The sequence below is a fragment of the Stylophora pistillata genome, chromosome 14 (genome assembly GCF_964205215.1).
Source record: "Stylophora pistillata chromosome 14, jaStyPist1.2, whole genome shotgun sequence".
Taxonomy (NCBI): domain Eukaryota; kingdom Metazoa; phylum Cnidaria; class Anthozoa; order Scleractinia; family Pocilloporidae; genus Stylophora; species Stylophora pistillata.
The window spans coordinates 13,352,379-13,363,283 of NC_142532.1; the positions used below are offsets into that span (position 1 = coordinate 13,352,379).

Here is a 10,905-nt window from a genome sequence, read left to right on the forward strand (position 1 = left end):
ATTTTTATTTGAATCGAAGATCATTAGTATTGTTTTCGGAGTTGCCAAAAGAAACCACACACACACACATACATTTTTGAATAGATGAAATTATTTGCTAATTGCATTTACACTACGTGACTACTTGACTTTTTTAAAATGCGATGTTAAAATACTCGCTCCTTCTTTTGAAATATCTACTAATTCGTTTGTCAAAGTTTCACTGATTTGCGTTTCCACGACTTGAAAGTGATTGTTCCGCAATTCGATATACTGAATTTGACTCGGATGAAAGTAATAAGTGCCTTTAACCACTTCTTCCAACGGTACTTGACGCAACAAATCCGCGGTTTGATCTCCCATGAGAACGGGGTCGATCAGTGATGAATATACGTACAAACTTCTATAAGCTCGATTCTTGGAAGCCACGTGGTCAGAAGAGCGATTTACGTGTAAAAATGTCCACGCTATATCACTCATTAAAAATCGATGCGTCACAGGATTATTTCGATCTACAAACGGTATGTCGTAGGTTTCATCTAACAAGGCAACCGTGTCGTAACTTCTATCAAACGTGCATTGAGTTCCAATTTCTCGTACGTCCATATTAGGTCCAGGTCGCGTGACGTTATGGGTGACTATTGATTGCCCGCTTACTCCTGTACCCGTCACCTGAGTTTTTCGCGTCCATCCGGAAACTTCGCACAATCCTTTAGCTAATTCAATATACACTTGTCGTCTAATTGAAAAATCTGTCATTTAATTGCGATCGATATTTATCGTATCTATTTCGATGGTACCTCTCTGACGATCGACGATTGTATCAAATTGAGCTTTTTCACCATTGGAAGAATACTCTCGTAAATGGGCTGCACGGTGATAAGTGAAATGAAGATATTCTTGTTTTAAAAGTGCTTCTAACACGTCAAACGGTGTATCCAACTTATAAAATTTGATGTCACCATAGGTGACTGAATGTTTTATCATCACTTGTCTCTCCGTAGGAGAAAGAGTGAGGCAACTGGTGGATAATAGCACGTCGGAATCTTGAAGTGTCTCCAAATAATTTTGTAACTCGCTATTTGATTCTCCTATTTTTCGCGTGGGCACACTAAGACTCGATTTTTCCACGAGCGGTTTGAATTTTCTGGATGATACTTTTACTGGCATCGTTACTCGGTAATGTTAAATAAAATTCTCTCGGTAAATTATTCTCACTTCCATCTTGATTTTGGTTTTCAAATTGTTTTAAATGTTCTTTATAGGTTCGCACTCTTAATGTCCAAAATGCTACTGATTCTTCGTGCGACTGCGTTGGATTAAACACCTCGTACGGTTTATCTTTATGTAGTTTCCCAGAGAAGATCTTCATACTCCTGTTCTTTCTTCTCCTTTTCTAAACGCTCGTTTCGCTCTCGCTCCGTTTCCATGCCGTGTGAAGCCTCAAATGATATTTAGTCTGAAAGTTCAACCTCTTTATCCCAATTGTGACTGTCAAATATGTGCTCCACGTAATTATAAATAGATTTCATGATTTCGTTTCTGTGTAATTGAAATGTGTCGTCCTTCGAAAATTGCTTGTTTGGAAACGTTTCCTTAGAATCTCTAACCACTTTATCGAAATTATGCGGTTTGATATAAGCGCAAGCGTGACGCATCATTCTCCTTAAAGAATCCTCGTCGGCGTACGAAATGATATCCAAAATACTTTCAATCTCCAATACAGATACTTTTGGATTGTCCACAATGTAATGGCGTCTATCTACTGCATTCATGGTCATCCTTCCCGTCTGAAAGTTCACGTTCGACTACCGCTTTTGTATATTCGACAACGGCTTTAAATATCTCGTTTCTCTTTTCAACTATGTCACACGTTTCGTAGTCCGATAGCGGATTATCGGCGTCTTGAAGGTACAAATCTCCTCTGTTTAAAATTCGCTGCAATGTATCTGCGTCTGCATATCTAGCAATGCTTTCTAAGCTGTCGTGAATGACACTGAGAGCAAGCTTAGGATGTATCATGATTTCACTAAAAAAATTGTAGCGTCTTGACAAGGTACAAATCTAGATATGTGCTCTACAAGATCTCCTGAATGACACTGTCAGCAAGCTCTGGTTGAATTAACATTTAACTAAAATAAAATAATTAGACGCAGCCGTAGGCTGCGTTTTCTTTTCCGGAGCGCGAAGGAAGAGAAGAAGAGAGGAAGAATCCAAGCCAAATGGGCTTTTGCCTTTTTTTGTGAATTTTATCCCCAACTTCTTAGAATCCTCCAACTTCTTAGAATCCTTCAACGGAAAGTATTTTTTCTTAGAAGAAGCCTGGTCAACCTCTCATAACTTGCAATTTTTCATCGATTCTGCACAGTCTAAAGGGTATGGAATTGTTTTTGGCAAGCATTGGGCTTATGGTGCCTGGCCAGACCCATGAAAGGCATATAATATTTGTTTTCTTGAATTTTTTCCAATTGTCGTAGCCCTCGGCACATGGTCTTTATGAACTGAGACACAAGAGGGTCCTCTTTTTCACTGACAACGAAAGGGTGGTTCATGTTATTAATAAGCAAACAACGAAGGACGCCAAGATGCTGGTGTTATTGCGCACAATGGTTCTGATTTGCCTGATAAACAATATCTTCTTTAGGGCGCGTCATATTCAAGGAACTGAGAATGTGCTGGTTGATAACTTATCTCGTTCACAGGTCGACAAATTCCGAACAGCGTCACAGAGCATGGACCCAAAACCAACCCCGCTGCCATCATACCTTCTACCCGAGAACTGGGAGATAGGCTAGCCAAGTTATTAGAAGCTAGTCTGGGTGTAACATCTAGGTTTGTGTACCGTCGCCCCTGGCAGATTTTGCAACAATTTTTAAGGGATCACCTGGGGCTCCAAATTCCAGTTTTTCCTTTTTCCGAACATACTTTAGCCTTTTTAATCGCCTTTTTAGCTGAAAAAGCATATGCAGCCTCTATAGTAGTTAGTTACATTTCAGCATTAAGTTTTCCCCATCGTTTGGCTTCTCTGCCTGACCCCACTAAATCTGAAATGATCAAACTCGCATTGCGGGATTACAATAAAATGAACCCTTCGAGGGACACTTGGTTACCCATTACTTTACCCATACTTGAAAATATCATCCATCTTGGAATGCGAAAACACAAAATCATCCCTGTATAGCAAAAAATTAACTCAGGCAATGTATGCAGTTGCTTTCTTTGCGGTCCTTAGGGTTGGTGAAATTACTAATCGGGCCAGTCAACCTTGTCAAAATATCATCAATATCAGTCCAATTACCTTCATAAAAACCAGGGAGGGTACTATCACTGCATTAAAGATTGTGTTAAGGAACTACAAGCATTGTGACTCTGCAAACCCAGTAGATATTTTCCTTTACCGTGAGAGACTAATTTGCTCAGGCAATGTATGCAGTTGCTTTCTTTGCGGCCCTTAGGGTTGGTGAAATTACTGATCGGGGCAGTCTTCTGTCAGAGTATATAACTATTCGTGGACAATTTCCAGGACCTCTTTTCTGTTGGCCAGATGCCTCCCCAATATCTCGATGTTTCTTTGTGATAGCATTAAAGGAAGACCTTCAGTTTTGTGACCTGGATAATTCGCACTAAAAGACTCATAGATTTAGGATCGACGCTGCTTCCTGGGAAGCTGCGAAAGGTATGTCGGACACACAGATCAGGGATTTTGGACGCTGGAAATCTAATGCATTTCTGCGATATATACGAACCTCCACAATGGGGTCTCTGTTAGCCTTCCATGCTTAAGTCAGTACCGTTTGCCTATGCTTGCAAGAGGGATACCACATAGACGTAGTAGACTTTCCAAAACATGGTACAGATCTGGTGTGCAGGGGCCACTGGTATCTGTGTTATGTTTGTCTTCGCATTACAGTGAATATGGAATATTAGAGTATGAACCACCTCTTAGATTTACATATTAGGTAGGGCCTACTTAGCACCAGTTGCGCAGGGGCCAACTGGTTCCTAAAATGGTACATGTTCTGAGCATAAATTATATGTGTAATCATAAGCCGCTCTAATTTAGGACTGGCTGCTGAGCAGGGGCCAGCAGTTGGGCCTTTCGGATAGAATTATTTGGTAGTAACTCCGATCCACTTCTCTTGCCTGCCAGTAGGTTAGGTTCATACAGTGATTCAATTAACGGTTTGTCAATTCTTTCTAAGATGACCTGCTTGAGGGGCGGTTGAGCAAGGGCCAACAGTTTCACAAGCATGATCATAATTTCATTAGTATTAAAATGGCAGTGGAGACTAGCTTTCAGTCTATCAATCCCGTCAAGGGGCACTGGGCTGGTTTACTTGCCAGTTTAATCGCGTTGTGTTCTTACAGGAGTTTTTGTTCAGGCACTGTGCATTGCTTGGGCTTCGGGTGGGGCGGCCCTGTCTCGCGGGTCGATCAGGGCTTTGGTGTGTTTGCCCTCACCTTTGCTGGGATTAGGTTTCTATTTCCGGTTTTACTGTAACTTGATTTGGTATTAAAAAATAAACGGCCACTCAACTGAGTGGCCAAATTACGGCAAATAAAGGTTGTCCGTTTAATTCTCCCAGCAAACCGAGCTCACCCCTAGCTCTGCACAGTGTAAAACAGTTGGTTATAGGCAAGAGACCATAAATGACATTTACTACCAAAAGGAATAAACTAATTTATGCAGCCTGCTCCGCGTTTAACATTATCCCGGATGAGTTATTACATCCGGGACTTATAATGGCAAATACTTAAACATCCAAATATGTGATTTCGGGCCTCTTTTAGTTAAGCTTCGGTGCAGGGCAAACATTTTCCCACCCTATTAACCCACCCATTGTTTTCGAACATTCTCATAGGTACAAATGAATAAAGGCTGATAGTTTTGAAAGAAACTGTTTGGGGCTGCGTCGGTGGGAGTAACGAAATAACTTGGATATATCAACAAAGTTGAAGTGGTAAATTGGCCACCGTAACGATTACAAAAGCTGACGTTTCGAGCGAAGGGCTAACGCTCGAAACGTCAGCTTTTGTAATCGTTACGGTGGCCAATTTACCACTTTAACTTTGTTGATATATCCAAGTTATTCTCATAGGTACTCGAGTTCTCATTCGATGGGTGTTTGCCCTCACCTTTGCTGGGATTAGGTTTCTAATTCCGATTTTACTGTTACTTGATTTGGTATTAAAAAATAAACGGCCACTCAACTGAGTGGCCAAATTACGGCAAATAAAGGTTAATTGTCCATTTAATTCTCCCAGCAAACCGAGCTCACCCCTAGCTATGCACAGTGTAAAACACTTGGTTATAGGCAACCGAGAAAGAGGCATAAAGTATTATTTTCATCTCTGGGTTTGTAGACGAGATAATACTATTCGCATGGTCTTCTCAGTCGTTATACTTAGTAGAGTAGACTCCAACAACGGCCATATGCGTTAATCCTAAGGATCGAAATATTGTATTTTATCTGAAATGTACAATTGAAAGAGCATAAATGAGCTTGGTGATGTCTCCATAGCTAAAAAATTGGAGAAACAAAACGAGTAAGTAGTTAGTCTATGACCAGTCAGACGTAATATTCAGATTGGTTTTATAAGAATGCTTTACAGTACTCCTTTTTGTTGTTTTGTAACACTTGCATGAGATGATTTTAAACGTTTCTTAGGTTTACATAACGATGATTTTACATCATTAAGCCCACATAATGTTCTTACTTTTGCTCATCGCGTTTGACATACCTTGAATGTACACTTCTTTCGTTTTCTGCGTTAATTGATCCTCATAAACATGTGTTTTAGTACTGCTGTCAGTCTCACATCCTCCATCGAGGCAAAATAACTTATGTAAGACATGCACGCATGGTGGTGGAATGGCGACAGTTGCAGGGTAACACAGCATGAAAAGAGCCACCTTTGAAAGATGAAAGGTCTTTTCCTTGTTTGACAGCATTCTCGATCTGGGTTGTGCCGATGCTGACCCTTTCAATATTCTCACCACGATTGTGCACAAGTTCTTCTGGAAGCTGCCTTAGCACTAATTCAATAGCCTCAATGATGCTAGATGTGACATCTTGCGTGGTTGGAACTTTAGGTGAGCAAAGCACCTTTCCTTTTAGGATAACAGCCGTAGTATTTGTTTCACCCACATCCGCTGTCGGATGTGGGTAAAACAGAAAAAGGTAAAATACGTTGTTGAAACAAAGTTTTGATTTCAGATCCGTTTGCATCATATTCAGACATTGGGCTTTTCGAAATTGGTTCATATCCAGACCCACTGTCAACAGCAGTCTCATTATAGATAAGAAATTCTCTTCTGTCAACATAGAGGCGGACGGATGTCCCCTCCCTCCCATGGCCGTATTCGGATTAGTAGTGGATTTTAGAAGTGTATGTCGCCTTAAGGATTCTCCTGGGAACCTAGGCGCCATTGTTCATAGTTGTATTTTTGTCTACTGGTTTTACAAAATGTCTGGCTGTACTTCTCTTATATCTAGCAATGCTTTCTTAATGCATTATTCCTGGGAACAGATCGAGGCTTCGTTACGTGGTCAACTGGCGTCCCCAGAACACAGCCGCATCGCATTGAAAGGAAAAAAGACAATGAACGGTACAACGCCTATCGTTTTACGTCACAAGTAGTCAACCACAAAGATAGAGATTTTCCATTTTACCATTTATACTAAATACGTGTTATCTTGATCACCCGATTATCTCGATCATGGTCAAGATCGTTAGATTTTGACCAAGCCATATATCTTCTTATATTGCAATTAACAATGCACAAAATGACGAGGAAGAAAGAGAACCACGCTAGTTTCCTTTTCTGATGAGACAAATCAGTCACTGAAACTGAAGAATGTACATGCAACGACACTACTAGCTAATTGCTTAGTTGATCTAGTTCTTTATTCGCTGAACAAAGTTGTTGTTTACATTCTTCCAAATCTTTTTCAAGTGACTCGAGTTTTGCCTTAAGATCCTTCAGGGTTTCCACATTGTTCTCTTCCTTCTCCGAACGATGTACTTGATCAGTTTTGTCTTCTATTCCATCAATCTCAATAATATCTTCTGGGACAGTCACATCTTTCGGGTTTCTTTGCTGTTCAATCTCCTTTCGAAGGGTTTCGCTGGACTGCTCGACATTGTGGAGTTCAATACAAACACTTTTGGTCGGAGAGGGTTTTCGTCTTTTTCTTTTGGACGGTACGTCGTGCATAACTAGTTCACGACGTTTTGATTTAGCTTTAGACCATGGAAAAATCGATGGGAGTTGTGTACGACTCATCCTTTTGCCTTGCGGAAAATTTTTCCCGCATACTTTTGTACTCGACGAGTGTATTTTAAGATTAAGGTTTCGTATCAACTTGACATACTTAGAGAGCACTTTAGGATCTTGAGGAAGTGAATGGAACTTCAAATCTGGGGAATTACGCCAGTTATTTGTGCAACGAGGCACACAGCAAGAGAATTTCCCCATGTTTTTCTTTATCACTTTGACTCGCGTCTCCAAAAACAGCCCCAGGGTGCTTCGCGAGTTAAGTTCCGCCCCAGTCTCTCGTTGAATTCCGGAAAGACGTATTGAGAATTCGTCCGTTGTTTTATAAATGGGAACGAAATTTAAGCCCTTACTAAGGGCGGATTTTTCTGGATCAGAAAGTGAGAGGTTTTCTGGAATGGTAACTACAGTTTTGAGGTTTTCTGGTGATGAGTGGTTAGCGATTTGGGGACCGATAAGTTGGTCAAGTTTTTGGGCCTTAATTTGGTTCAAATGATTGAAAAGTTTCGAATTGGTCTCCTGAATTTTTGGATAGATTGTAATAAAACTGCTGGACAGATTTTGGAAAGTTCAGAGCGGCAATATAGGATCTGTTCGGTGAGATGATTACGTTTTTGGCACATAGCTCTAATGGTAATTCTCATGATGTTACGTGGAAAAGAATTGTGGGCGCACTTAATTTGGTGATGGTGTTGTTTGGTGAATGAAGATGCATGAAAATTGGAGCGGAAACCATTGGGAATAACTTTAGAATGAAGGAAACGACCGATGAAGTTTATGTGGCTACAAAACCTAGTTTTGGCGAAAGTGAGAATGGCTAAACGGAATGCTAGATCTTTACTGATAAGGGGAAAAGGGAAGAGATAACTTACGATTTCCTGACGTAGCTCCTTTTTTATCTCACAAGAACGCATCAGTCTCGGAGGCGGACCGCTTTAGGAAAACAACATCAGCCCATTGCAAACAATACGGCCTTTCAATCTCCATAAACACCAACCTAAAAACAGTCAACTTCCTCGACGTCTCACTAAACCTAACGAAAGGAACATACTTCCCTTACAGAAAACCCAACAACGATCCCCTCTATGTCCATGTTAAGTCCAACCATCCCCCTTCCATCGTCGAGCACCTTCCACAGTCTATTAACTGGCGTATCTGTGACCTCTCCTGCAACGAGAAATGGTGCAAAAAGATCTATATCATGTTATATCAAGCGGATATAACATCCATCTCTTCTACTTCAAGCCAGCCACACCTTCACCCCCTAGTTCCCGTGACCGCTCAAAAAAAATAAGAAGACAGATAATCTGGTTCAATCCCCCCTTCAGCAAAAACGTCCAAACTAACGTCGTAAAACTTTCCTTACACTTGTTCAGAAGCACTTCCCCATCTCTCACAAATACCACAAAACATTTTAACAAAAACACCACCAAAGTCAGCTACAGTTGTATGGACAACATGGATTCTATTATAAGGAGGCACAATCAGAAAATCCTGAACCTCCCCCCCCCCCCCCCCTCAACCAGCCAAGACCGCAAGTGCAACTGCAGAGTAAAACAAGCCTGTCCCTTACAGAAAAAACTGCTTCGCTTCCTCCTTAATTTACAAGGCTAAAGTCACCACAAACAAAGACCAAACGGGGAAAAACTACATTGGCCTAACAGAAAATTCTCTTAAACAAAGATACACGCAGCATTCCCTCTCATTCCGAAAGAAAGCCTACGCTAACAGCACCGAGCTATCCAAATATATTTGGGAACTTAAGAGCACCAACACTCCCTACTCCATCCATTGGTCGAAAATCCACAAAGCCACATCTTACAAAGGAAATTCAAGAACATGCAACCTCTGCCTTGCCGAAAAATTCCTCATTATCACCAAGGACAAATCCACTTCATTAAGCAAACGATCAGAACTAATTTCCAAGTGCCGCCATGAAAGCAAGTTCTACTTGCGAAACCACTTGAAACAGTCCTTTTGTCTTCTTAATTGCTTCCTATCATTTTAACTATAATTTCTATTTATAAATTGACTTTATAGCACGGTATATTTTCCATCGATAATAAACCGTCTGACGATCGCAGCACAAGCTGCGTGAAACTCAGAGTAATGGTGAAATGATCTTCCTGATAACAGTGCTCAATAGTTGGACTAGAGCAGTAGATATTATCAGCAACGAATTGGGTTATTTGGTCCAAGACATTTAATTGCTACTCAGAGTTTCATGCTCCATCAGGAGCAATCATCAGGCAACTGCCTGAGAAACGGTTACATTCAAAGTTATTTGAAAAAAACCGTTACATTCAAAGTTTAGAAAAAACGTGTGGCGCGCGCTACGTGAGGCGCGCGCTAATAATGTGATGACATTTTTAGCAGAAATTTCCTAGAGTGTCTACAGGATGATGCTAATTCATTTCGGTTGTTTAAGGTTGACATTTCGGGCTTACAAAAAATAAAATACTTCTCCCACAAACACAAATTACAATTCCTGGGGACGTTTGAGTAAGATCTTGCCCGTTTTACTTTGCGCCATTTAATGTTGTACTCAATGTTTCGGTCTTTCAGGTTCCAAATATGCTTACTGAGCTCAGTTGCGTTTCTATAACGTTCATTACGGAATGAGGAAATGAGGTTTCGATATCTTAATTTGAATGGAGTATCAAAAAGTCCGATATACGTTTTCCTTGTTGTTTGTGTGGTTACTTCGGCTTGGTATATTATGTTCTCCACGCTGCAGCTATCATCCATGAGGCACGTGTCCGGTGTACGGTAGTTACGGTTTTTGTTATTTCCTTCAGCGACTGTGGATTCTCTTATTTCGGCTTTGTTGTGGCTGGAGATGATCGATTTAACGTTATTCACGCAGCCTTAGTTTAATTTAACAGTGTTCCGATTGAAAATTTTATGTAGCGGATCAGATTTGGGGAAGTGATGGTCGATTAGAGAAAGAAAGCATTTTCCAACATTTGTTTCAACGTTTCTGCTATACGGCGGGTTGTGCCATTGAATGTTCCTTCGTTTGTTTTCTCCGCGGGCTTGATGTCCGGCTGATTGACACGTTATACGTTAGTTTGTAACGGTAGCCGCTTTTATTAAGGGCTTCTTGGTACACGTGCTTGGCATCATCGAGGCATTCTTTGTCGGACGAAATCTCTGACAGCCTCTTGTTTACGGATTCAGGGATGTTTCTCAGGATTGACGGTGGATGGTTGGAGTTTTTGTGCACATAGAGTGGGATGTTCGCTTCTTTCGTAAATGGATAATGTTTACCGTCTCGGAGGTCAAGCGTGACATCTAGAATGTTAACCATAGTCGTGTTGGCCTCCACTGTGATCTTTAAATCGTTCGTACGGAAGATTTTGCACAGCTCCTTCTTGATCTTCTCAATTTCTTGGGGATTCCCATTTAGGGCTGCTAATCCGTCATCGCGGTATAAGCCTATGTTTCTCCCTTATTTTTTCGTGAGGATGGACACCTTTTGTCCATCCTCACGAAAAAATACTTTGGGGTGAAAAAAATAAAGTTTCTGTTGTTGTTGTTGTTGTTGTTACTAATGTTACCATAATATTACAATAATTTAATGTAGGCTTGGTAACTGAAAAACTGAGCTTGGGAGCTCCAATAAAAGTATGTATGTATGTTTTTAT

The 10,905-nt window shown here is 40.8% G+C and overlaps 1 pseudogene; it reads left to right on the forward strand.

The window, feature by feature from the left end:
* Positions 1-2,585: 2,585 nt before the first annotated feature.
* LOC148716629 (uncharacterized) lies at positions 2,586-3,762 on the forward strand (annotated as a pseudogene).
* The last annotated feature ends 7,143 nt before the right edge of the window (positions 3,763-10,905 follow it).